Source organism: Macaca thibetana, chromosome 19 (genome assembly GCF_024542745.1).
Source record: "Macaca thibetana thibetana isolate TM-01 chromosome 19, ASM2454274v1, whole genome shotgun sequence".
Classification (NCBI taxonomy): domain Eukaryota; kingdom Metazoa; phylum Chordata; class Mammalia; order Primates; family Cercopithecidae; genus Macaca; species Macaca thibetana.
The window spans coordinates 45,165,280-45,188,907 of record NC_065596.1 but is presented as its reverse complement, the minus strand read 5'-3'; the positions used below and the strand labels follow the sequence as shown (position 1 = coordinate 45,188,907).

Genomic DNA, 23,628 nt, shown 5'->3' with positions numbered 1-23,628 from the left:
TTTCCCTGGCTTCCAAGTTCCTGTTAGAATCTACCCTTTAGTCATCAGCTGATACTCCCTTAACGACTCAGTACCTGCACCCAGGCAAAAGGGAAGGAAACATCTTACCCCTTTCAGAGTGGGGAAAACCAAGGCCCAGAGTGAATCAGATTCTTTGTCTAGGGTCACACAGCAGATTCTTCAGATTCCTAAAAAGGAGATGATAGCACAGCAGTCATATTTGTGAGTGTATCTGGAGGAAGGGGCATCTAAACCTTCCATTATGACACCTGGCATGGATCACCCCATCTTTCGTACATCCTTTGTACACTCAGGAAACTGAGGCTCAGGGAGGATCAGAGCCTCCTCTGAACATCTCTCAGGCCATAATATTCCACCCCTCCTCCCTAGGAGAGCTGTAGCTGGAGGTCGGTAGTGGGGTGAGGCTACACCGAGAGTGGGCTTCACCTCCACCCCTCCCGCCTCTCCTCCTCAGGAAGGACACAAATTTCAAGGACACCAAGTTTCTCCTCCTTTATTCCCCTCCTTTGAGAACCTCACTCATTAGTGGGAGTTATCGCTTTCATCCTCACTACCCATGATTTCTTGCAAGACAGATTAATAGTGATTCATATAGTACACTTGTGCTGTAGCATTTTGTTGGACTAAGGTAGTGATGAAGCTTTTTATCATTTGAAGAAGTATAGGTAGCAAACAAGGGAGCAGGAAGCAGGTTCCTATTACTACTATAACTCCTATTATGAGAGTTTAAATCCTCCTAGTGCTGGGAACCATTTTCCAAACATGGCCCCCGGATCCAATCCATGCCACACTTACACGGGCACATGTGCCAGTTTTGTCATATCTCTAACTATGTCTTCAACTACTTGTTCTTGGTCATCTATGTGTAGACAACAATTAGTAAGGTTAAGTTGCTCACAGGCGCCTCCTTCAGCTGCTAGCAAGTACTCAAGAGTCAATCTATTTTGATAGATAGTACTTCTCGTCTGTGTTTCTTGCCAGGCCAAAATAGTCAAGGCTCTGTCGGTTTTATTAGTGATTATTTCTAAGACAGCTGGTAACCATATGATTCGGTTGAACATGTAAGTGCCCAGCCTGTTGTACATTTTACATTATAGAGGGAATATAATTGTAACGTTTGTAACACAAAGAAATGGTGAGTGCTTGAGGTGATGGTTACCAGATTTACCCTGATGTGATTATTATATGTGATTATACACTGTATGTCTATCTACATTGTATGTCTGTGATTATACATTGTATCGAAATATCTCACACACCCTATACTATATACACCTACTATGTAGCCACAAAGATTTTTAAAAATAAAAATTGCATAGACTCCTCAAACCCCAATCTCCAGTACTTTTCTTGTCTTGCTCCACCCCAGGACCACAGCTCAAAACCTCAAGTCTATCAGAATTTCTCCCTCCTGTCGGCCTCCTCTTCATTTGACCTTATAAAATTCTAGAAGCTTCTGTAGTTAATATATAAGCGAGAAAGGAACTCCTAATCTTTTCTGTGGAGTCCCATCCAAAGTTTCACCCCAACTGACTTGCTGCCCGTGAGCGGTTTCCCTTCTACCCACCTCCACCCTTTCCATCCCTTCCACACTCCCGCATCTGAAAACCTGGACAAACTTGAGAAAGCCCTGTGGTTTATTTGCAAAGTGCTCCCCCAGGAAGGACAGAGGCCAGGGCCTAGGAGAGAGGCAGCCCTGGGAGGTGGGAATGGCCCCAGACCCAGAGTAACAAGAGGTCACTGGGAACAATGAGGAGTGAGAAGGCTGAGGGCGCCGTGGTCCTCATTCCACCCACCTTCCATTCTGCTGTCGCTCTTAAAAGACATGTTGTTCTGTTTGTTGTTTGATTTCTGTGGTTGGTAAGGGAAGATGTGCCATGCATTTGCACTGGCAGAGTCCCTGCTAACTCTTCAGAGGCTACAAGGAGCCCAAAGCTGGCAGGTGCTACAGAGACCAACAGGTTAGCATCTCAGGGCTGAGTCTCAGAGCCAGCTTCCCATTGGCCACAGGCTGGCTGGTGTATCCTCGTGATAAAGATATTAAACTTGCAGCACCTCCCTCAGGGAAGGGTGGTAGTCCTGCTGGTGGAATGTGTGGAGGCTGGATTGATTGATTGATTGATTGATTTTTGAGATGGAGTCTTGTGTTGTCGCCCAGGCTGGAGTGCAGTGGTGGGATCTTGGCTCACTGCACACTCTGCCTCCTATGTTCAAGTGATTCTCCTGTCTCAGTCTCCTGAGCAGCTGGGACTACAGGTGCGTGCCACCACACCAGGCTAATTTTTGTATTTTTTTAGTTGAGACAGGGTTTCCGTATGTTAGTCAGGCTGGTCTCAAACCCCCTGACTTGAGGTGCTCCACTAGCCTTGGCCTCCCAAAGTGCTGTGATTATAGGCATGAGCCACCATGTCCAGCCTGGAGGCTGGATTTAGACTGGTTCCACTTCAAGAATACTGCTAAGCTTTATCAAAAGGTTGCATTGCAGCACAGGGGATCGAGAGTAACTGGCAGGCAGAATTGGGGGCATCTTGGGCTCTTTGGGGATGAGAATTTATTCTGGGTCTCAGAAGAAAGTGGGATATGGAGGAGACAGTCTGATGGAGGAGGCCTAGCTCCATTTTGGGAGGGCTGTGGGGGTAGGGGATGCTGATTAGCCACTCATTCATCCATTCATTCCTCAGCAAATATTTTGAACACCTGTCATAGGCCACACGCTGTGTTGAGAGTACGGTGATGAGCAAGACAATGGTTTAGCCCTTCACAGAGTTGGCATTGAGGTGAGAGAGGCATTCTCACCAATGTTTCTTCCAGAAAAATCCCTAGGGACCTGACAACAAAAGAATCCCACACGAAATGGCACAGATCACCTCTTGACCTGGGGAGGTCAGGCTTTAGAGATGTTTAATTCTCAGCGGATTTGAAGGAACATATCAGAGAATCCAAAGCACCAGTGCAGAATCCCACAGCTCAGGGAACCTGGGCCAAGGAGGCTTTTGACAGAGGGAAGCAGTAGGAAGAGGCAGCTGGGAATGAGGATGGGGGAGGACTACAGCAGTGTGTAACTGTGGTCTACAACAGGCACGACCCTCAAAAATAGCGTTCAACGTGAAAGCAACCAGACACAAAAGATCACATATTACGCCTGTAATATCAGCACTTTGGAATGCTAAGATGGGTGGATCACCTAAGGCCCGGAGCTCACAACCAGCCTGGCCAACATGTCCCCACTAAAAGTATAAGAAAATCAGCCAGGCGTGGTAGCACGTGCCTGTGATCCCAGCTACTTGGGAGCTGAGGCAGGAGAATCTCTTGAACCTGGAAAGCAGAGGTTGCAGTGAACCAAAATCACACCACAGCACTCCAGCCTGGGAGACAGATCAAGGTTTTGTTTCAAAAAAAAAAAAAATCTAGTATTGTATGATTCTGTTTATAGGAAATATTGAGAATCGGTAAGTCCATAGGGACAAAAACCAGATTGTCAGGGGCTGAGATGAAAAGGAGAATGGGGTATGGGGAGTGACAGCTTGACAGGTATGGGTTTTGTTGGAGGGAGATAATGAAACATTTGGAACTAAGCAAATCACCTAACATCAGGAGTTCAAGACCACCTAAAAATACAAAATTTAGCCCGGCATGGTGGAGGGCACCTGTGATCCCAGCTACTCCAGAGGCTGAGGCAGGAGAATCTGTTGAACCCAGGATGTGAAGGTTGCAGTGAGCTGAGATGGCGCCACTGAACTCCAGCCTGGGTGACAGAGTGAAACTCCCTACCAGAAAAAAGAAAATGTTTGGAACTAGATGGTGGTGGCTGTACAGCTTTGTGAATGAACCACATGCCACTATGCACACTTTAAAATGGCTAATTTTATGTTATGTGAATTTCATCTTAATTTTTAAAATCTTATATGTACATGGCCGAGCACGGTGACTCACACCTGTAATCCCAGCACTTTGGGAGGCTGAGGCAGGTGAATCACTTGAGTTCAGGAGTTCGAGACCAGCCTTGCCAACATGGTGAAACCCCGTCTCTACCAAAAATACAAAAATTACTGAGCGTGGTAGCACACGCCTGTAATCCCAGCTACTAGGGAGGCTGAGGCAGGAGAATTGCTTGAACCCCGGGGGTGGAAGTTGCAGTAAGCCGAGATTGTGCTACTGCACTCCAGCATGGGTGACAGAGTGAGACTCTGTCTTAAAAAATATATATATATTATATATAATATATATATTTATATATATATAAATTATATTTATAATATATATAATATATAATATATATATATAGTATAGTATAATTTTCAATAATCTCGCTCCTCCACTCACTTGCAATGTGACCTCAGACAACTGGTGCCATGGAGGGGAAGGAAGCTGGCTTGCTGCAGGTCTCTCAGAGGCAGGAAGTTGCGGGGAGTCAGAGCCACTGTCTACAGAGATGGGGACACTGAATGACCCTGGAATCCTTTGACCCCCTTCCCTCAGCCCCTTCAGCGGGGCAGGAAGCGGATCTGGTACGTTGGGGGTATTTTGCCCACACCACACTCCTGGGGTGTCAGATCGATGTCTTCAGGAGCCACGGGGCTGGCCACGGAGAAGTTCTGGAGGATGGTGGTGAAGAAGAGGAACAATTCGTTGCGGGCGATGCCTTCATCAAGGCAAATCCGCCTCCCTGTGGACACAGAAGGTCACCAGTGTGGGCACAGGGCAGGTGAATACTCTTCACTCTCATATGTCCCTAAGCCCAGATACGTATGTCCACTGCAACAGATTTGCATAAGACTGGCCTTTTACCTACAATTCAGGGTGGACTTTGAGGAAGCTGCTCTGAAACCAGGTGCAAATCTTTGAGTGGATGTGCCACGTTCATCTCTCTCTCTCTCTATTTATTTATTTTTTTTTTGAGATGGAGTCTCTCTCTCTCACTCAGGCTGGAGGACAGTGGCGCCATCTCGGCTCACTGCAACCTCTGCCTCCCAGGGGGTTCAAATGATTCTCGTGTCTCAGCCTCCCAAGTAACTGGGATTACAGGTATCCACTACCGTGCCTGGCTAATTTCTTGTATCTTTAGTAGACATGGGGTTTCACCATGTTGGCCAGGCTGGTCTTAAACTCCTGACCTCAGGTGATCCTCTCACCTTGGCCTCCCAAAGTGCTGGGATTACAGGCATGAGCCACTGCGCCCAGCGCCATGTTCATTTTTCTGGTAGAGGGTTTGTAGCTTCTGTTAGAGTTCCAAAGGGTTTGGTGACCTCCACAGAGTACAATGACCTGCTTCCGGTTGTGTGTGTGTGTGTGTACCTCTACATGTGTGAGTGTGAGCGTATTTATGACAACATTCTTAGTGTTCTTCACTTCTCATACGGGGAGAATGGCACCCCTCTCAAAGGGCTCTTGTGTGGTTAAAGGAGACAATTGACAAAACTCTTAGGATAGCACTTGGCTTGTGCTAAGGAGCCTTAAGGTTTGGTTATCGTCTTGTGTTTGTTTCTGGGGGTATGTGTGGGGTATGTGTTTCTGGCCATGTGTCTGTGTGTGTGTGTCTAGGCTGTCTTCAGGTCTCAGCCTGAGATCCACAGGCTTCAAGAGCTCAGGGGGGAAAAAACCCAAGTTGTATGTAAATTGTGAATGGGACCAATGCATGTGAGTCAGGGAGGGTCTTTTTCTTCCACTGATTCTCAGAGGTGCAAGGAACCCCCCATAGGTTCTAAACTACAGACCTGGAGAAAAATGAGAACAACGGGAGCCAGAGAAAGCTGAGGCAGAGACAAAGGGAGCCTTTCCCTTCACTTCAGTGTTCATAACCTGCAGACCTTGGAAAGGCCATGTCAAGTGTGAGTTTTCAGGCATTCCCTACGCCTGTCAAGTTGTTGGACAAGTGTGTCTACGTGGAGGTGTCTGGAAAAGGGTCCACGTCCCTTTGGCACATCCAGAAGGTGGGCGACATGAGCTTAGAAACAGGCAGGTCTCTGGGCTTGTCCTTCTGTAACTATTTGTGTGACCTAACGTTTTCCACAACAGCCTGATGCTTGTTAGCTCCCTCCCATCACGCCCTCCCCATCTCTGGGGCCGTCTGTTTGGACACCTTTTGGAATTTCTTTGGCTGCAGTACACTTTTGGCTTGGGTTATACCTTTCTTTCTGCTCCTGGCAGCCCTACCCCTGTCTTTTTCTCTGTCTATACCTGTCAGACACAGTTTTTCTTCCTTTCCTCTCCTTTTTTTGGCTTTCTTCCATCTTGCTTAACTTCCTATCTCCGTCTATTTGAATCTGATTCCTCCCCAATATCTCTTGCTCTATCCTTTTTTCATCTCCCTCTAAAGATACTTTATTTGTCTTGTTCATTCTTTCTTCCTCTCTTCTTATGTTACTCTCTCGTTTTCCTATCTCTTATCTGTTTCTCTCCTTTCCCTCCTTCCTTCTCCCCTCCTCCTTCCTTTTCCTCCTCCCTCTCCTCTTATTCCTCCTTCTCCTCCTTCTCCTTATGTGGCCCTCTCTGTGTGTCTCTCTCTCTCTTCCTCTCCATATACTGTCTGATGTTCACCTGCTGTCTGTCTTTCTGCCACTGTCTCCCCATCTCTATCTCTCAGTGTGTTCCCTCTTTGTCCCTAACTCTGTTTCTCAGTCTCGTTATCTTTGTTACTTATCTGTCTCTGTCCTTATTTCCCTACATCTCTGCCTCTCTTAAAACAAAATAGCAGGCCGGTCACAGTGGCTCACGCCTGTAATCCCAGCACTTTGAGAGACTGAGGCAGGCATACCACTAGGTCAGAAGTTCAGGACCATCCTGGCTAACACAGTGAAACCCTGTCTCCACTAAAAATACAAAAAATTAACCAGGCGTGGTAGCAAAAGCCTGTAATCCCAGGTACTCGGGAGGCTGAGGCACGAGAATCACTTCAACCCAGGACGCAGAGGTTGCAGTGAGCTGAGATCTCGACACTGCACTCCAGCCTGGGCGACAGAATGAGACTCCATCTCAAAAAAAAAAAAAAAAAAAAAGATAGCAAAATTGAGAGAAGACATTGACCCTCAAGCCACCACCCCATGTGTTTCCAACTTTCATTGAAGATAAAATGTGGAAGGAGGTCACTGTACTGCACAAAACCACAGGCTGGGGCAGGACCCTGGATCACTGAAGTCACTGATGAAATTCAAGACTGGGGGTTGGTTTCTGGGGCCTTTCATGGATGGTGCATGTTAAATTAAATTTGGCCTAAAGGGGCCTCCCTACATAACAAACTGTAACCTAACTCAATATGTAAACAAACTGCAATGTAACTTGAGAGTATATTCTTGGAACAAGTAACCTTGGCCAATCAGAGCAGCCAAGCTTCAGCCAGTCACAGGCTGCAAGCTGCCCAGACACGCTCAGATAAGGCAAACACAGAGCTGTAACCAATCAGGCTGTTTCTGTACCTCAGTTCCTTTCCCTGTGGATAAATAATGCCTGACCACACTGCTGGGTGGAGCTCTCTGAACCTTTACTGGTTCCATGTGCTGCCCAATTCATGAATTGTTTCTTTGCTCAAATAGATTCTGCTAAGTTTAATTTGTCTAAAACTTTTCTCTTAACCAACCAAAGAGTGGAGGATGAGAACTGGGACAAGTCAGAGCACGTCAAGACCTTCTCCACTCCCCAGTGCTAGACCAAACTCGTCCCGCAACCCTCAAGGTCCTGCCGAGCTGAGCCCTTTGTCTTATTCCCTTCTGCAATCTACAACCAAGGCACACTGGACTTCCTATAGTTTCTCAGTGATACCATCATGTTTCCACCTTTGGCCTTTGCCTTTGCTGCTTCCTTTGCCTGGAACACACTTTGCAATGGTTGATTGACACTCATCCATGAACATCTCGGCTTGGAAGCCGGTTCCTCTGGTAAGCTTTTCCTTACTGACCCCACAAGATTAGCTAGTATTTCCTATTTTGTGATCCCAAAGCTCCCTTTAGAGCACTTATCACAATTATGTCTAATTATAATAATTGTCCTGGCCGGGCGCGGTGGCTCAAGCCTGTAATCCCAGCACTTTGGGAGGCCGAGGCGGGCGGATCACAAGGTCAGGAGATCGAGACCATCCTGGCTAACACGGTGAAACCCCGTCTCTACTAAAAAATACAAAAAACTAGCCGGGCGAGGTGGCGGGCGCCTGTAGTCCCAGCTACTCGGGAGGCTGAGGCAGGAGAATGGCGTGAACCCGGGAGGCGGAGGCTGCAGTGAGCTGAGATCCGGCCACTGCACTCCAGCCTGGGTGACAGAGCAAGACTCCGTCTCAAAAAAAAATAAAAATAAAAAAATAATTGTCCATGTGAGCATGTCCTTAGTGGCAGGCAGTTCTAAGCATGTTGCAGGCATTCATTCATTTCATGAGATGATTATTTTACTGTTATTTGATGAATGCCCATCTTCCCTGTTGGACTTTAAATTTCCTGGGGCAGGAACCCTGTCTCTGTGTGACTTGTTTGATGCATTATCTTCAGCCCCCAATACAGCACTGCCCTTAGGGTAGTGCTCAACAGATTTTTTTCTCTTTAAGAAAATGAATTCACTGAGGTTTAGAGATATTAAAATACTTGCCCAAGGTCCTGCTTTCCAAGATGTGCCTTTGGGAATGTAATCTTCTTTCTCAAGCCCCCTTAGAGGGTTGCAGTGAAGATGGAATGGGATAAGGCAGGTGAATGTTGGTCAGTCTGGTCTCGAACTCCCGACATCAGTTGATCTGCCCTCCTCGGCCTCCCAAAGTGCTGAGATTACAGGCATCAGCCACCATGCCTGGCCACCATCCCTACTTCTAAGATGAGGGTAGCACCTCACCTTGTCCACAGGTAGTTGTAAATGACACCTGGAAAATCCCCTATGACAACACAGATAATTCCCAGCCACATTACTCTAGTGAGAAAACTAAGTCCATTGATTCACATGATACTCTTGTGACACGTGGAAAACAATGAAAAGAAAACAATGGGCACTTGGGACCTTCACCTACGTGATGCAGCTCTATTTGGTGGGGAGGGATCCCCAGATCTCTGACCCCCTACTGGGGGCCAAGCAGCACTTTACAGGACTTGGCTGACTGCCAGTTCTGCTAAGTCAGGCTTGGAGCTTTCACTCACTGACTCCTTCATTTGTTCCTGGACACATATTTACTAAACGCCTACTGTGTACCAGGCACTATGTTCAGCACTTTGCTGAGACCTCACAGGCCTTCCTTGTCTGGAAGTGTGAGGGAGAGCTCAGCCACAGGTTCACAGGTAAATGCAGCACTGTCAAGAACATAGGCTCAGTAACAAGGGGCAGCTGGTGTATGAGAGCATATGGTGGGAACCTGGGGTTCAGGCAATCTTCTCAAGGGAGCTGCTGCCTGCCTGGATAGCTAAGGAACCCCAATAATGAGGAACAGACACTGTTCTTGCATTGACATTAACCAAGATGATCCACCCACATCCTCAAACAACAACAACAACAACAGCAAAACAAACTATTTACCCCAAGTCCTCCGTGTGGGAAAATAGAAATCTTTGCTGCAAGAAAGAAGGGGAGAGGGTCAAACATGTCTTTTCAAAACTTATCCCAACACTTTGGGAGGTTGAGGCAGGAGGATTGCTTGAGGCCAGGAGTTCGAGACCAGCCTAGGCATTTTAGTGAGATCCTCCCCTGAACCCATCTCTACAAAAATAAAAATAAATAGTGGGGCATGGTGGCTCATACCTGTAGTCCCAGTTACTCTAGAGGTTAAGGCAGGAGAATCTCCTGACCCCAGGAGTTCAACGCTGCAGTGAGCTATGACTGTGCCATTGCACTTCAGCCTGGGTAACAGACTGAGACCCTGTCTCTAAAACAATTGAAATGAAAAAATTCAGTATCATTCCTGACAAGCCTCTACTTTCTATGAACTAACAAGTTAGCCACAAAGATCCTTTTGAAAACTCAGTTTAGGCAAATACAAATTTCACTGACAGTTTTGCTTGTTTCAGAATTTGTAAATGATTGGGCTATTCAATGACCATACCAGCTCTCATAAAGAAAGGGGGCAGTGAGATACCAAGAACTAGAAGGAGCAACAAATTCTGTTAATAGAGGCATGATTGGTACCCAGGTAGCCTCTGCCTTGCTTAGAAAAAGCCCTTAAAGACAAGGTTCAGTGCATTGTGTAGGATGTCTTTGGTCAGAATTTAAACCTATACACACTTTCCTAAATGTTATCACCCCTCACACTGCAGATGATATATTTTTAAGAGACAGGGTCTTGCTCTGTCACCCAGGCTGGAGTGCAGTGACGTGAGCATAGCTCATTGCAGCCTCAAACTGTGGGGCTCAAGTGATCCTCCTGCCTCAGTCTCCCAAGTAGCTGGGACTACAGGCACATGCCATCATGACTGGCTAAATTTTAAAAATTTTTTTGTAGAGACAGGGTCTTGTTTGGTTGCCCAGGCTCATTTCTAACTCCTGGCTTCAAGCGATCCTCCCACCTCAGCCTCCCAAAGTGTTGGGAATACAGCTATAAGCCACCACGTCTTTGGGTGTTGACCAGTTGGGTGGTGAGCCACCCAAACAACATCTTACCTAATCATAAGCCTCCCTGGCTCCCTCCATGGCATTGCCCTGAAAAATCTAAAGGTTCCATAATTTGAGAGTCTATGACCCAATTATCTTGTATCTTCCAGGTAAAGTGTCAGTGTCTAACAATAACCAAAGACCATGTGTTTCGATTAAGTGTCTAAGATAAACATATATGTATGACAATTATCACATTCATCATTTGTATGTCCATGTATTCTGTCTAAGCAAATACTTTTAAAATTCATAATAGTATTGGCATATATACTCTGTGCTTGGTATCAGTAAAAAGACCATTGATCAGAAAAAAAAAAAAAAAAAGCTTTATTAATAGCAAAGGGATAACAAGCCTAAGATTCAGGAGTATGGTCAACATGGGAGGGGGAAGGGGAAGAAGAGCTGGAAGGTATTGTCAGTGTTCTAATTCTCCCATTGGAAAATGGGTTGATTGATTACTAATAATAAGTACATATTTAAACATAAAATCATGCATGGTAAGCAGTGATAAGCCAGGTAAACACTGACCAAGTGGCAGTTACCGTTATAGGGCATTATGTATATTGTTGATAAGCACTCCCTGCCCAGACTCCTTTCCTGCTCTTCCTCTCTCCTCCACTGGCCTGGCACAGAGATTTGCTAGTCTGCTGTCTCTCAATGGCACAGCAAAATCTATTTGATTCGTGCCACCACTTCTTTTACCTCGTTCTTTCAGTGGCAGGCAGGTACCCAAAGATGTAACAGAGGATGGCAGAGAAGAGTGAAATTCCACACCTGTGGCTCATACCCAGACACCTCTTCATGCCCACTCGCCCCTCCAAGGACAGTGCCCCCACATTGTTCCAATTCAGAGACAGGGTCTCAATCTGTTACCCAGGCTGGAGTGCAATGGCACCATCAAATTACCTATGATAACCTATTTAATAAACCAGTGTTATGTGCCTGAATTAGAGAAGCATAAATTGCTACTTATGGTGTTAAAAATTTGTATTTAAGAGGCTGTAACTCCAGTGTGAAGCATGCACTCATGGAGAACCTGGATGGACGCCTGGTCCTTCCTGAGTTCACTGCTGGTTTCCAAATTGTTTCCCTGAGATTTCAATAATACCTCCCATAGTTAAAAGCCAAACCAGTCAATAACTGAAATCACTATCAACCTCAAAATTGATGAAGATAAGTTGGTTTCTGCTGAGAAAAGTTTCCAGTGGAGTCCCTGGGTGTTCACTCTTGGTGGTACTGGGGTGACAGTTGTATGGAATCTGAGGCTAATTTATACATTAAGGGATATCTTGAATTTTGTAGCCAATTGAACCTCCAAGGTGTCCAGATGGGTAGAAGCCACTCTCCAAAAGGAGGATAAGAACATTTGTGTTCAACAGAAACGCCTAATGGAACATCATCCAGTTTTAGATCTCCTCTTTGCCCATCTTGGAGGCTTGTGTATGGTGCTGAACAAAACCAAATATTGCTCTTATCTTTCCCATGAATTTGCTAGTACAGATAACTTAATTTAAAATGTGGCTGACAATGCTATTTCTCTAGACACTGCCACAAAATACACTAATGAAATTTCTCAGGGCAAAAAGAAGATATGTGTTTATGGGGGCAGCTAACAGTTCGTTTGCAAGCATCCTGAATGGGATGGCAAGTGATATGGTTTGGCTCTGTGTCCTCACCCAAATCTCATCTTGAATTGTAATCCCCAGGTGTGGAGGCAAAGACCTGGTAGGAGGTAATTGGATCCTGGGGGCGGTTTCCCCCATGCTGTTCTTGTGAGAGTGAGTGAGTTCTCACAAGATCTGATGGTTTTATAAGAGGCTCTTCCCTCTTTGCTCTCTCTCTCTCTCTCTCTCTCTCTCGCTCGCTCGCTCTCTCTTCTGCCACCTTGTGAAGAAGGTACTTGCTTCTCCTTCACCTTCTGCCATGATTGTAAGTTTCCTGGGGCCTCCCCAGCCATGTGGAATTGTGAGTCAGTTACATCCCTTTTCTTTATAAATTACCCAGTCTCATGTATCTCTTTATAACAGTGTGAGAACAGACTAACACAGCAAGCCTGACTATCCCAAGGTTTTCTACTCTTAATGTTTCTTCTAGTGGGTCTCCAGGATACTATGACATGTGTTACCAGGCCAACTACAAAAATGAATAACTCTTTAAATCAAGTTATTTTATAGCAAGTTCTGGTCCTTAATCACCATCGTGCCCTGAACAAAGTCCATGACCAATCAGACTCTAATACTATTGAACTATCTTTATTGCCTGAGCTTTGAATTATTCGATTTTGATCAGTTTGGTTCATGGAGACTCCTGGTAAGGTACAGAATTCATTTTCTTTGTATTACCCTCCTGAGAGCCATCATAACAGTCTCCCTGATGTGTTGTATTTTCTCAAGAGTCTTGGCCGGTGCAATGGCTCCCACCTGTAATCCAACCACTCTGGGATGCCAAGGCAGGTGGATTGCTTGAGCCCAGGAGTTTGAGACCAGTCTGGGCAACATGGTAAAACCCTGTCTCTACAAAAAAATACAAAAAGTATCTGGGCATGGTGGCATGCACCTGTAGTTCCAGCTACTTGGGGGGCTGAGGCAGGAGGATCACCTGAGCCTTGGGAGGTCAAGGCTGCAGAGAGCCAAGATCATGCCACAGCACTCCAGCCTGGGTGACAAAGTGAGACCCTGTCTCAAAAAAAAAAAAAAAAAAAAAAAAGAGAGAGAGTCTTAAATGCTCATATGCAGCCATTCTTTGTACATCCAATGGCTTCATTACAGTATGAATAACAAAAACATGAAGAAAACATAAAGAATCACTCAACTACTTTGACATTGTCCATTGTGAATTCCATACTGAGAGCAAACAAGTCAATTACGATGGTGACAGAAGTAATGTTGATGCCTAAGAATTGTTTAATTAAATTAAATTTGACCTAAAGCTCTCTCTGCATAGAGTGAACTGCAACCTAACTTAGGAGGGAGTATATTCTTTTGTTTGTTTGTTTGTTTGTTTGTTTTTGTGATGCAGTCTCACACTGTCACCCAGCCTGGAGTGCAGTGGCACCATCTCTGCTCACTGCAACCTTCGCCTTCTGAATTCAAGTGACTCTCCTGCCTCAGCCCCCTGGGTAGCTGGTATTACAGGCACGCACCACCATGCCCAGCTAATTTTTGTATTTTTGGTAGAGACACAGTTTAACCATGTTGACCAGGCTGGTCTTGAACTCCTGACCTCAGGTGATCCACCCACTCAACCTCACAAAGTGCTAGGATTACAGGGATGAGCCACTGCACCCGGCCCACACGAATATATTCTTGTGACAAGTAGCCAAGTGTTGGCTAATCAGAGCAGCTGGGCCTTCAGTCCATCACAGGCTACTAACTGCTCAGATTGTTACCAAGTAAGGCAAGCTGTGATCTGTGGCCAATCAGGCTGTTTCTGTATGTCACCTCCTTTTTCTGCCTGTAAATACCGCTTGCCCATACTGCCGTGTGATGTCTCCTGGTTTAGGGAGTTGTCCGATTCATGAGTCACTTCTTTGCTCAAATAAACTCTGCTGAATTTAATTTGACTGATGTTTTTCTCCTAATAAGAGTACCCATCATGCTTCACTATGCGCCGTACTCACCAACCTGACTCAGGAAGTCTGCCTCATTCTGTTTGGTGAAGGATCCCCGAGTACAGAGGCAAGAAGCAGCCCACCCTCAGACCCCATTCATCTGTGCCTTACCCTCAGAAAGGATCTGAGTAGGCCTCTTCTGCTATCTGCAGAAGGTTTCCCAAAAGGGGCAGAGGGCAGGGACCTGGTTTGTGTGTTTCTGTGGTTGAATCTGGGGGTGCTTATGTGTATATCCTTGCATGTTTGGAGCTTCCTTGTATTTATACAGCTTCATATATGAAAGTGCATTTCATTTGTGTGTTGTGGAGGTGGTGGTAGTGTATGTTCAAAATTGGGAGGCTGGCTGGGCGCAGTGGCTCACGCCTCTAATCCCAGCACTTTGAGAAGCTAAGGCGGGCAGATCACTTGAGATCAGGAGTTCGAGGCCAGCCTGGCCAACATGGCAAAACCCCATCTCTACTAAAAACATAAAAATTAGCCAGGCGTGGTGAGGGGCACCTTTAATCCCAGCTACTCGGGAGGCTGAGGCAAGAGAATCACTTGAACCTGGGAGGTGGAGGCTACAGTGAGCTAGGATTATGCCACTGCACTCTAGCCTGGATGACAGAGCGATACTCCATCTCAAGAAAATAAAATAAAATAAAAATTAAGAAGCTGACAAAAAGAAGGAATTGTTCAATTCAATCAAATTTGGCCCACAGTCTTTGTAGCATAGCAAACTGTAATCCAGCAATATGTGAACCAGTTGTGTGTATCTGTGTGCTGGCGTATTTGTGCTTGTGTGTTGGTGCGTCTCCTAGCCCCTCTCTTTGGAAGCCTGCAGATGCTTGTGGGGAAAAGAAAGACAGATCAGATTGTTACTGTGTCTACGTAGAAAAGGAAGATATGAGAAATTCCATTTTGACCTGTACTAAGAAAAATTGTTTCTGCTTTGAGATGCTGTTAACCTGTAACTTTAGCCCCAATCCTGTGCTCACAGAAACACGTGCTGTATGGAATCAAGTTTTAAAGGATTTAGGGCTGTGCAGGATGTGCCTTGTTAACAATATGTTTGCCGGCAGTATGCTTGGTAAAGTCATCGCCATTCTCCATTCTCGATTAACCAGGGACACAATGCACTGCGGAAAGCCACAGGGACCTCTGCCCAAGAAAGCCGGGTATTGTCCAAGGTTCCCCCCACTGAGACAGCCTGAGATATGGCCTCGTGGGAAGGGAAAGACCTGATCGTCCCCCAGTCCGACACCCATAAAGAGTCTGTGCTGAGGAGGAGTAGGGAAAGAGGGAGGCCTCTTTGCAGCTGAGATAAGAGGAAGGCTTCTGTCTTCTGCTCCTCCCTGGGAATGGAATGTCTTGGTGTAAAACTGACCATTCCTATTCGTTCTATTCTGAGATAGGAGAAAATTGCCCTGTGGCTGGAGGCGAGATATGCTGGCAGCAATACTGCTCTGTTACTCTTTGCTAATCTAAGATGTTTGGGTAAAAAGAAACATAAATCTAGTCTACGTGCACATCCGGGCACAGTACCTTTCCTTGAACTTATTCATGATACAGATTCCTTTGCTCACATGTTTCCCTACTGACCTTCTCCCCACCTGTTGCCCTGCTACATTTCCTTCACTAAGAGAGTAAAAATAATCATCAATAAATACTGAGGGAACTCAGAGGCTGGCGCCGATGCGGGTTCTTCGTAGGCTGAGCACCAGTTCCCTGGGCCCACTGTTCTTTCTCTATACTTTGTCTCTGTGTATTATTTCTTTTCTCAGTCTCTCAACCCACCTGATGAGAAAGACCCACAGTTGTGGAGGGGCTAGCTCCCTTCAATGGTCAGGGTCTATCTCCAGTGTCCCCTCCTTAATCCGCCCTTCTGTGACAGCCACAGGTGGAAGTGATGGGAGAAACAGAATGAGAGACAAGAGATGCAGAACTGGTGAGTCTCAGAGGAAGAGGTGGTCAGTTGGAGGGAGACAGAAACTGAGACCTCGCAGGTGCAGCGATCAGGTCCCCTTGGTTTCTGATCACTCTAACTAGTGCTGAGGAGTTTCTTCCCTGCCTCTGACCATCTTCACAGTGCAGGAAATTTCTCTGGCTCTGTCTCTCTCTAACTTTGTGTCTCTGTGTTCCCCCCGGAGACTCTTGAGCTCCAGGTGTGCAGAAACTGGGTCCAGTTTGATTGACGTCTACTGGACTCCCATTTGTCTCTATCTTCACTGTGAGCCTGCACCCACACAGCCTCTGACAGGGTCAGTCCATATTTGCAAAATGTGGGTGTGAATGTGTCCGTGTCTCCCTGTCTCATCCTAGGCCTGACTTTTGACCATGAGGCAACATCTTTCTTGCAATGTTAACCAAACCCTTTGCTGGATCCAGGATCCTGACCCCGAACTTACTTTGACCCAGAAGGAGCAGACAAACAGTCCTGATTTTTAAGAGGAGGAAGCTGTACTTTCCTGACACTGGAGAGGTGCCAGCATGGACTTTTCTGACCCAAGGACCTGGGTCCTGCTGTGCTGTGTCATCTGACACTAAGATTGGGTCCTCATTCCAGCCCCAGGGTGAAGCACCGATGGGGAGGCGTGAAGTGCTGTACACACGGTAACTCAGTGTTTACCCTGAGTCCAGAAGTTACTTTGACCCAGGAGGAGCAGACAAACAGTCCTGATTTTTAAGAGGTGGACGCTGTACATTCCTGACACTGGAGAGGTGCCAGCATGGACTTTTCTGACCCAAGGACCTGGGTCCTGCTGTGCTGTGTCATCTGACACTAAGATTGGGTCCTCACTCCAGCCCGAGGGTGAAGCACCAATGGGGAGGCATGAAGTGCTTTAAACACAGTAACTCAGTGTTTACCTTGAGTCCAGAAGTTACTTTGACCCAGGAGAGCAAACAGTCCTGATTTTTATGAGGTGGACGCCGTACATTCCTGACACTGGAGAGGTGCCAGCATGAACTTTTCTGACCCAAGGACCTGGGTCCTGCTGTGCTGTGTTGTCTGACACTAAGATTGGGTCCTCACTCCAGCCCCAGGGTGAAGCACCGATGGGGAGGCGTGAAGTGCTTTACACACAGTAACTCGGTGTTTACCCTGAGCCCAGAAGTTACTTTGACCCAGGAAAAGCAGACAAACAGTTCTGATTTTTAAGAGGAGGAAGCTGTACTTTCCTGACACTGGAGAGGTGCGAACATGGACTTTTCTGAACCAAGGACCTGGGTCCTGCTGTGCTGTGTCATCTGACACTAAGATTGGGTCCTCATTCCAGCCCCCGGGTGAAGCACCGATGGGGAGGCATGAAGTGCTGTACACACGGTAACTCAGTCTGTACCCTTTTAGGGAAGTATTGTTGCCATCCTCATTTTATGAATGGAGAGATCGAAGCAGTGACAGTTTGCAAGTCTTACCCAAGGTCGTACAGTGGGTTAGGGCTACATTGTCCAATATGGTAGTCACTTGCTGCATGTGGACACTAATTAAGTACTTGAAATGTGGTCCAAATACTGTTTACAATAGCAAAGATAGGGAATCAACAGATGAATGGTTAAATAAAATGTGGTATATATACACTGTTGAATACTGTTTAGCCATAAAAAGGAATAAAGTCTTGTCTTTTATAGCAACATGGATACAACTGGAGGTGATTATCTTAAGTGAAACAAGTCAGGTGCAGAAAGTCAGTATCACATGTTCTCATTCCTAAGTGGGTGCTAAACAATGTGTACACACCGACCTAGAGAGTGGATTGATAGAACCTCCAATGCAATTTTGAATCAGAGTAGTAAGAACAGCCATTCTTTACTTGCTCCCAATCTTAGAGGGAAAGCATTAAATCTTTCACCTTTAAGTATGATATTGGCTGTGGACTTTTTTGTAGATGGTTTTAGTCATGGTAAGAAATTGTTTATTTCTAACTAGCCGGGCGAGGTGACGGGCGCCTGTAGTCCCAGCTACTCGGGAGGCTGAGGCAGGAGAATGGCGTGAACCCGGGAGGCGGAGCTTGCAGTGAGCTGAGATCCGGCCACTGCACTCCAACCTGGGCGACAGAGCAAGACTCCGTCTCAAAAAAAAAAAAAAAAAAAAAAAGAAATTGTTTATTTCCAGCTTGCTGATAATTTTTAATCATGAATAGATGTTGGATTTCTATCAAATGTTTTTCATATCTGTATTATTACTGGGAGAACCTGCCCCCAATATTTCAACATAGGTTCTTTTTCTATTTTCCATAAGTGTCAGCTGGCTGAGAAATAGAGACAGTACAAAGAGAGGAATTTTACAGCTGGGCCACCGGGGTGACATCACTTATCGGTAGGACCGTGATGCCCAACTGAGTCTCAGACCAGCAAGTTTTTATTAAGGGTTTCAAAAGGGGAGGGGGTGTAAGAACAGAAAGTAGGTACAAAGATCACATGCTTCAAAGAGCAAAAAGCAGAACCACTGATAAGGGTCTAACAAAGATCACATGCTTCTGAGGGAACAGGGCAAAGGGCAAATGCAGAACAACTGATAAGGGTCCAACAAAGATCACAGGGCAAAGGGCAAAAGCAGAACCACTGATAAGGGTCTATGTTCAGCGGTGCCCATATTGTCTTGATAAACGTCTTAAATAACAGAAAACAGGGTTTGAGAGCAGAGAACCTGTCTGATCACAAATTTACCAGGGTTGAGTTTTCCCAACTCCAGTAAGCCTGAGGGTTCTGCAGGAGACCAGGGCTTATCTCAGTCCTTATCTCAACTGCACAAGACAGACATTTCCAGAGCAGCCATTTATAAACCTCTTCCCAGGAAAGCATAGTTTTACCAGGGTATTAATATTAACATTCCTTGTTAGGAAAAGAATTTAGCAATATGTTTCCTACTTGCACATCCGTTTATAGGCCCTCTCCAAGAAGAAAAATATGGCTCTTTTTGCTCAACCCCATGGTTGTCTTCCCTTGTTCCATAAAAATCGCTATTATTCTGTTCTTTTTCAAGGTGCACTGATTTTATATTGTTCAAACACACGTTTTACAATCAATTTGTGCAGTTAACACAATTATCACAGCAGTCCTGAAGTAACATACAACCTCAACTTATGAAGATAATAGGATTAAGAGATTAAAGACAGGCATAAGAAATTATAGAAGTATTATTTGAGAACTGATAAATGTTCATATTAATATGAAATCTTCACAATTTATGTTCCTCTTCTGCTGCTCCAGCCAGTCCCTCCATTTAGGGTCCCTGACATCCTATAACGTATTTTAATGAATATATATATGCTTGTTAATATGCTGAGCTTCCTTAATTGATTTTCAAACATTAAACCAACCTTGCATCCCTGGTTAAACCCATTTCCATTGTGTTTATCCCATAATACAGTATACTTGTTTTATGTTGTTAGATTTGCCAAAATTTTGTTTAGTATTTTTAAATCTATGTTAATGAGGGTATTGGTCTGTAGTTCTCCTTTTTGTAAATCCAGCCCATTACACCACCAACACCACCAGCATGGACTATTTTGGAGCTAGAGGATTATCCTGCCACTACTACTGCTCATGCCATGTCCACTGCCACTGTATACAGAGGAAAAAATCGTATGGGAAGCACACTAATGTATGCACCCAGAATCAAAGTCAAAGTGCCCAACCCAATCAACACCATAGGTACACATCTTCAGGAAAAAGTCCTCCCCTATGAAAGCAGATTCAAAAAATTAAAAGAAGCAACCATGATCCCAGATGCACAGATATCAACGTAAAGACACAAGAAACATGCAAAAGCAAGAAAACATGACACCCCCAAAGGAACACAATAATTCTCCAGCAAGAGATTCTAATAAAAGATAAATCTAGGCCAGGTGGGGTTGTCATGCCTGTAATCCCAGCACTTTGGGAGGCCGAGGCAAGTGGATCACTTGAGGTCAGGAGTTTGAGACCAACCTGGTCAATTTGGTGAGGCCCCACCTCTATTAAAAATACAAAATTAGCCAGGTATGGTGGTGCACACCTGTAATCCCAGTTACTTGGGAAGCTGAGGCATTAGAATTACTTGAACCTGGGAGGTGGAGGTTGCAGTGAGCTGATATCGCAACACTGCACTCCATCCTAGGCTACAGAGTGAGACTCCATCAAAAAAAAAAAGAGGAAGAAGAAAAAGAAATCCATAAAATGCCTTAAAATTCAAAATAATGATATTTTGAAAGCTCAGTGAAATATGAATATGAATGAGAAATTTACCAAACAGATCACTATCATTAAAAAAAAGAACCAAACAGAAATTCTGGAACTGAAGAATTCATTGAATTAAATACAAAACAAAATTGAAATCTTCAATGACAGACTGATCAAAAAAAATTAAGAGTTTCAGAACCTGCAGACAGGTCTTTTGAAAAACTCAGAAAAATTTTTTTAAAAACTGAGCAAAGCATACCTGACATATAAAACACCAAAAAGCAACCAACTATTCAAATTTTCACTATCCCAGAAGGCAAAAAGGAAACAAAAGGGATAGAAAGCCTATTTAATGAAATAATAGCTAAATCCTTCTAAAGTCTATCAAGAGATTTAGACATCTAGATATAAGAAGTTCCAAGATTCCTAGGTATTTACAAATGCAGAAAGTCTTCTCCATGGCAAATTGTAGTCAGACTGCTTAAAGTCAAAGATTAAGAGTAAATTCTAAAAACAGTGATAGAAAAGCATTTAGCCATCTATAAAGGAGCCCATCAACAGTGGATTCGTCAGCAGAAACCTTACAGGCCAGGAGAAAGTGGGATCATATATTCAATGTGCTGATAGAAAAAAAACTATCTGCCAAGATACTGTACCTGAAAAAGTTATGCTTTATAAATGAAAAGGAAATACAGTCTTTTCCAAACAAATAATAGCTGAGTAAATTCAGCATCACTAAACCAGACCTACAAGAAATGCTTAAAGGAGTCTTACACATAGAAGCAAAAGGAGGATATCTAACATAAGGAAGCACACAAAATGTAAAACCCATTGGTAGAGAAAACACACAAATGAGGAAGAGAATAGACTCAAATGGTAGCACAACAACAACAACAAAAAACCCACCAAACTGTTACGGTGGGGTCTTTGTTGTTAGAGCTCCCAAGATGGTGGCAGGCCTCTCCCAAGATGGAGTGGGCTACTTCCAAGATGGTGGCAAGCCTTTTCTTCTCTGACCTGGGGTTCTTGGCCTCACAGATTCCAAGGAATGGAACCTTGGGCCATGAAGTGAGTGTCATAGCTCTATTAGAAGCCATGGGTCATGGAAGAGAACCATGGAACCCAGCGACTAGTGTTCAGCTTGATTAGGATGAACTTGGGCACTTACCCATGCAGGAACAATGGCGAGCCTTTAGCCCAAATGGGAGTGGCAATGGCCGCCTCACTAGTTCAGAGCACAGCAGACACCCTGCCGGATCCAGAGGAGTGGAAGTCAGCATTGGGTCTGTGATGGCGGCATTCAGCAGTGGTGGACAGCAAGCGAAAGCTCAGCTTGAGCTGGAACAAACACGGACCAGAAGAGTGTGCAGTTGCAAGATTTAATACAGTGAAAATAGAGCTCCCATACAGTATGAGGGGACCCCAAGGGGATTGCCCACTCTCTGCTCGAATGCCTGGGGTTTATATCCCAATCATTGTTCCTCCCCCTGTGCTCTCAGATGATAGATGATTTGACTATGTCTTTACCCCCTACTTTTAGCCTAATTGGTATTTTAGTGATCCCTCTTTACTACCTGATTGGTCTGGTGTGAGCTGAGTTGCAAGCCCCATATTTAAAGGTAGGTGTGGTCACCTTCCCCAGCTAGACTTAGGAATTCTTAGTCAGCCTGGGAAATCCAGCTAGTCCTATCTCTCAAAACTACAATAATAAACAATAAGAGAGAAAGAAAGGAACAAAGGATATACAAAATAACCACAAGCCAACTAATAATATCACAGGGTTAACCTCTCACATATCAATAATAACCTTGAATTAAATGGATTAAACTTTCCATTTAAAAGAAATGGACTGGCTAAATGAATTTTTAAAAAGCATGACCCAACTATATGCTGCCTATAAGAAACTCATCTCAACTGTAAAGACATATGTAATTAAAGTAAAGAAATGAGAAAAGATATTCCATGCAAATGAAAACCAAAAGTGAGCAGGAATAGTTAGGTTTTATAAATGAAACAGTCTTTAAATCAAAAACTAAAAAGAGACATAGAAGGTCATTACATAATGATAAAGGGATCAATTCAGCAAGAGGTTATAACAATTCTAAACATATATGCACCCAACACTGAAGCACACAGATATACAAAGCAAATATTATTAGATCTGAAGGGAGAGATAGACTCCAACACAATAATAGTTGAGGACTTCAACATCCCACTCTCAGCATTAGACAGATCATCTAGACAGAATATGAACAACAAAACATGGGATTGAAATTGCACCATAGAACAAATGAATCTAACAGATATTTTCAGAACATTTTACCCAGCAGCTACAGAATACACATTCTTCTCATAAGCACATGAAACATTGTCTGGGATAGATCATACGTTAGACCACAAAACAACTCTCAACACATTTTTGAAAATCAAAATCATATTGAGTACCTTCTTAGACCATAATGGATTAAAACTAGAAGCAAAAACAGGAGAAACTTTGGAAACTGTAAAAATACAAGGAAATTAAACAACATGCTCCTGAGTGACAACTGGGTCACAGAAGAAATTAAGAAGAAAATCAAAAAAATGTATTGAAATGAATGAAAATGGAAACAAAATATAGAAAAACCTATGGGATACAGCAAAAGCAGTAATAAGAGGGAAACTTATAGTAATGAATGCCTACATCAAAAAAGTAGAAAGGTTTCCAATAAACAATCTCATCATGCACTTCAAGGAACTAGAAAAGCAAGAACAAACCAAACTCAAAATTAGTAGAATGAAAGAATAAACATCAGAGCAGAACTAAACAAAATAGAGACTTAAAAAAATACAAAGGATCAATGAAATGAAAAATGTTTTTTGAAAAAAATGATAAATCAACCATGAGCTACACTAACCAAGAACAAAAAAAGAGAAGACCCAAATAATTAAATTCAGAAATAAAAAAGAGACATTGCAACTGATACCATAAATATAAAAGATCATCAGAGGCTATTATGAACAATTATATACTAACAAACTGGAGAATCTAGAGGAAATGGATAAATTGCTGGACACATCCAACCCACTGAGTTTGAAGCAGAAAGAAACAGAAAACCTGAAAAGGCCAATGATGAGAAAGGAGGTTGAATTAGTAATAAAAACTATCCCAACAAAGAAAATTCCAGGACTTGATGACTTCATGGCTGAATTCTACCAAACTTACAAAGAACTAACACCAATTCTCCTCAAATTCTTTCAAAAAAATGAAGGGAAGGGAAATCTTCCCAATTCATCCTGAGGCCAATATTACCCTGATACCAAAACCAGAC

General features: G+C 44.2%; 1 protein-coding gene across 2 annotated transcripts in view; it reads right to left on the bottom strand.

The window, feature by feature from the left end:
* Positions 1–23,628, bottom strand: part of LOC126942094 (cytochrome P450 2G1-like) — an 84,229-nt gene continuing 60,601 nt past the window's right edge. Inside the window, exons 4-5 of one of the 2 annotated variants that reach the window (XR_007721492.1) lie at positions 21,486–21,655; positions 1–188 (exon numbers count right to left, since the gene is read on the bottom strand). The gene's annotated coding sequence lies outside the window, so the exon portion shown is untranslated. Of the gene's footprint in view, positions 189–4,311; positions 4,688–21,485; positions 21,656–23,628 lie in introns of those variants that run through there. The other variant, XR_007721493.1, reaches the window with a different exon arrangement.